The 4,697-nt window shown below is 36.6% G+C and overlaps 1 long non-coding RNA gene across 1 annotated transcript in view; it reads left to right on the top strand.

Annotated features, from left to right (window-relative positions):
• Positions 1-3,998, top strand: part of LOC122529166 — a 10,999-nt gene extending 7,001 nt beyond the window's left edge. Inside the window, exon 3 of the long non-coding RNA XR_006306759.1 lies at positions 3,989-3,998. This is a non-coding gene — a long non-coding RNA (uncharacterized LOC122529166). The remainder of the gene's footprint in view (positions 1-3,988) is intronic.
• The last annotated feature ends 699 nt before the right edge of the window (positions 3,999-4,697 follow it).

The raw sequence follows: 4,697 nt of genomic DNA on the forward strand, positions 1-4,697 counted from the left end.
TATCACTGTTTACAACTTTAAGCAGTATTATAAAGTGTGAATCATGTGATTCAAATATTACTTTTGGTGAATCGAATATTAAAGGACTTGGATTCAATTTAATTGTGAATTGTAAGAACTGTGAGCCGTGATATATAAGTAAAAAAAATAAGTAAAGGACGTTCTGAAACTTTAAACACGTTTTTCTCGAAACTGGGTTTTTAGAAACGGTGTGTAGAGATGTCTCGGAATCTAACCAACCGATTACTGTGAAACTTGACACGTGTTTTTAGTGTAACATTTACTAGGGATCGACGATCGAACATTTTTAAATTTTTAACAATGTCGAAAAATATAAGCAAAAAACGTAGAAATTTTTGGCATAAATTCGATACATCAAAACAAGCTGCTATTTTCATAAGTTTCACAAAAATGAAAATGTTGGATCGTCAATCCCTAGAGAATATTGTTTACTTTTGTACTTTTCTTGCCTTTTTTGTTACAGCTAATCCTGTTTGGCTGGAATCATGCACACCGATAGGCAATGTAAAGAAAAGTTATGTAAAAGGATGCCGTTAAATAAGAGCCCTCTTTCTTTCTTTTTTAATGTTGCTTTTCGTGTTCATAATGTATTAAAATAAACTACAAAAGCTCATGTCAATCAAATATATACTTTTCTTTTATTAGCTCTCCAAATTATTCGTAATTTTTACGCCTGGCTCCTTAACACAGAAATGTAGAAAAATTCGGCTGTAGTTTCAAAAAGTCCCGGTATATAAAATTTTAGCTTCGAGTATTTGTTAGTCTTCGAGATATTAATAAAAACATTGAATTCTGTGTATTAATACAACAGTCCTCGCTGTCGATGGTTGTTACATGACACACGCTGATAACGCAATAGCGATATCGGCCTCAGTATAGGATGTCCCACTAAATAATTTGGTTAAATTTTGTTTTCAGACATGAATTTTTTTTTTTTCATTTTTTCGCGTTACAAAAGCAAGAGTTGAGACTGGATTTGTGTTATATACATATATGTTCCCGATACTGAGACCGATATTACTGTTGCATCGTCTATCTGACAACTGACAATTGCCAACAATGACTACTACAACTATACAGATCTGTATGCACGGAATTCAATACATATATTGTATCGGAATTTTTTTACTAATATCTTGGAAACTAATAAATATCAGGAAGTTAAAATTTTATACTTCGTGTCTTCCCCCTCCCACTTTCATTCCTTCAAAATTTCATATCGATTCGTCGTCGAGGCCTTCCGAAATTTTATTCCGAGCTTCTCGCCAATTTTATTCAAAAATGAAAGCTAACAAGTTTAAAGCAGGAATCGGAATTGTTCGAGAACACCTGTTTCTTGTGAAATTTTTATAGAAAGAAGTATTACACTTAGGAATAGTGTTCCCATTTTAGAATCTGTATAATAAACGTTATTTTAGAACATTTAATTAAAAATCCAGTTTTACATTCGAGTACTATTCATTGACATTACAAATATTGAAAACATTTTTTAACATTGATAAACAAATTATCTGTTCCTCCGACAAAAAAATTTCTACCCTTACTTAATTTTCAAGAACATTTATTTATCTGTAGTCATTGGGACTTGTAATTTACGAAACATTTTTCGAGAAAGTTCTACAAGAAAGATCCGCGTTTCAAATAGAATCTATTTAAAAGTTCGATCGAACTTATTGTTAGTCGAGCCCTTGTTTAACAGCAGAATTACCAAAATATATTTATAATTCTCTATGGAAATTTTATACATTTATAACAGTATTTATTTTTAAATACTCGAGTGATTTTTAACAAAATATATTAATAGAAGCTTGTGTTCTTCCTTGTGTTATTAATTCTTTCTTGTACCTTGCACTTCAATTTCTTTGCTGCAAATATTATACTTTCGGTCGTCGGTAGTTCCAGTGGTTAAATCGACCTAGGTTCAACGTCCTCTTCATTGAACGATGCCGCGTCAATGATCAATGTCGCAATGCACAAAACACGTCAATTCTGTGTAACCGGTATCATGTACCTCGTGCCTCGTTTCAGCTCGATAATCAAAGTAACAACAAGTCTGCTAAACCACATTCGACAAACATTCGCAAATTGTATCGCAGCGAGAAGCGATCGCGCGTCTGCTTACGTTCAACGACAGAACGCCGAGAAGAGAGGTGGTGGATAACGAGTCGGATCGAGAACAAAGCATCGTGCATTCTCGCTGATAAACTCGGGGGGGGGAAAAGGTTATGTATCACGACGGAAGTAACCGAGCGTTGTCACAGAGAGATTTACTCGCGTGCCGTACGCCGCACAAGTTTTCTAATTAAGTACACCTAATGAGAGGAAACGCGCTGCTTTGCAGCTCGTGTAAATGGCAAAGACTGCATCCTCGGCCTGGCCTGGCTTCGCGTTACGCTACTGCATACAAACCGCCATCGTTTGCGGCAATACTGGATACTGACAAACTTGTGTTTGGTTTCGACTTTCGCCTAGGGCTTGAAGGAATATTGGCGCGGTGTAAAGATGGTTTAAATTAAATGGTAAGACAGCGGAAAGGCCACGATCGTGTCGCGGTGCCAAAAGAGCGTAAACTATACGCTCTACAGAGTGTCTCGTCTGTTTCCGAAGATCTTCAGAAAAAAAAAATGCTGTTAATCCTTTGCGGTTATATGTCGAGTACGGCTCGAACAACGCATATCGTTTCGAGTTTGCTCGTCGATGCTGTTTCATTGAGACTGGATAGAGTTGTCGTATATTTTGTATATCTCATGGTTTTCGGAAGAAGTCGCTTGTTGTTAGTGATTTCGAAACCGTCTTGACGTACGGATAGAATTCTTAGATTAGTAAGTCTTATTTCTCACAAAAATCCAAAATTCAATTTAAGAATTTTGACCAGACAAAGGCTAGAGGGAGACAACGTACAGAGGCAACTGATCGAAAGTGGTGACAGTGATTACGCGATATTAAACGTGAATTTCAAAAAAATTGAATAAAATAATTACATTATTTAATGTGATTATGTCGTCTTGTTCGTAAATTTCGCAAAGTAATCGATACCAATCGGCTGATACGAAACTGTCAATGTAGCGTGGACTAGTTGGAACGAAATAATGAAAATTGCGCGGACCGGAAAGGATTAATGAAAATTATTCGGTGACAAAGGGATTACAATATGGCGGCGATCAATCTTTTTTAGATGCAAAGGTTTCAAAGATATATCACAGTCACTTTCACTTTGTTCTAAATGGAATCATATATTTTTTGATTTATTCGTTGATAAGCATTAAATATGTACGCCGAAGAATTATTATTCCAATTTTGTAAAGTCGATCTAATGTATGGAAACCGAAATATTTTCCTTGCTTTTTATGCAAAACTGATAATCTTGGATATACTCTTCAGCGATCTTTGTTGCATTCATTTTCGGATTGTTTTCAATGAATCGAATAATAGTACAACCGCTGCGATCATTACGTATCACATATAATTTGGTTAATACCTAGAAGGCTAGCTGCAATAATAAAATCAATGGGAAACCTTAAATATTAATTATACATATTAATTTTACAATTACTTGTTGTTTCTATTATAAATGTTTAAATTACTCGTACACTTGATAATGACAATAGAACTGTACGAATACATATTGCGCGTTCATTTCTGTCATTCTGTTCATTTTTCTTCATATCTATATAAACAGTACTTTTTTTATTTATTTGACTTTTTACTGTTGTTCTACAGATTTTGGAGAATAGATGTACCATGTTTGTTCGATAAATATGATTATTCTGCATTCTAGTCACTGTACGGATATTTTTTACACTGTAGATGTACACACGTATATCGTTACGAGGCACGAATACACGCAAATTACAAAACTAATTCATGGGCAAGTACGTTGTTTAAAATCTGAATCGACCATATCTGACGTTCACGGGAAATACTTTCGAAAATGTAGTTTTCGCAGACGCGGGAACAGCCGCGACAGAATTGAATTTCACAAGCTGCCAGAAAAGAAGTTTCCCGCGGAAAGGGAACTTCTTACGATGATAGTATGCATAGCGTTTTGTGCTGTTCTCCGGCTGAACGTTGCCAACGAAAACTTTGTCTTTATTAACTCTCACTTCAATTCGCTCGCGCTCCATTCTCCCCAAGTTGGATTTTCGGTTGCCACGATGTGTTTCTTAAATTAAGGGAACTAAATTCATTGCTGAACGAACGTGGACGCAAATTCGAAAGCACAGGGAACTTTCCGATCGAGCCAGGATAAACGGGAAGTTAATTTGATCAAGAATACGTGTAATATTACGCTCGGCGACCATTGCAAATTGTTTCTTCGAAAAATTGTAGGTACACGCGTTCGAGCTCTGCACAGCGGCTTTTATTTCTCCCGATCTGCGAGAGAAATACAGTAATTTCTCTCCTTGAACGGTCGGGAATCGTTGTGATTTGGATCCGCAATAGCGTTAATGCAAGCTAATAAGTTATCTCCCCGCGGCCTATCGTTCGGCGCACGATCGTTACGTGGAAAATGCACAATCTCACGAGCTCGCTTGACGTTTCGTAGTTGCCAGACACGCGAGGACCGGTTATCGTTCCACGTGTTCCAACAATTGCAACTATTAAAGGCCGGGCTTCGCTGGTTTTCTGATCGGTAATCCAATGGCTGAAACGGCCGGTGAACAGGTCCCGGTTCT

Source organism: Frieseomelitta varia, unplaced genomic scaffold, assembly GCF_011392965.1.
Source record: "Frieseomelitta varia isolate USP_RPSP 00005682 unplaced genomic scaffold, Fvar_1.2 scaffold_279, whole genome shotgun sequence".
In the NCBI taxonomy this organism is placed as follows: domain Eukaryota; kingdom Metazoa; phylum Arthropoda; class Insecta; order Hymenoptera; family Apidae; genus Frieseomelitta; species Frieseomelitta varia.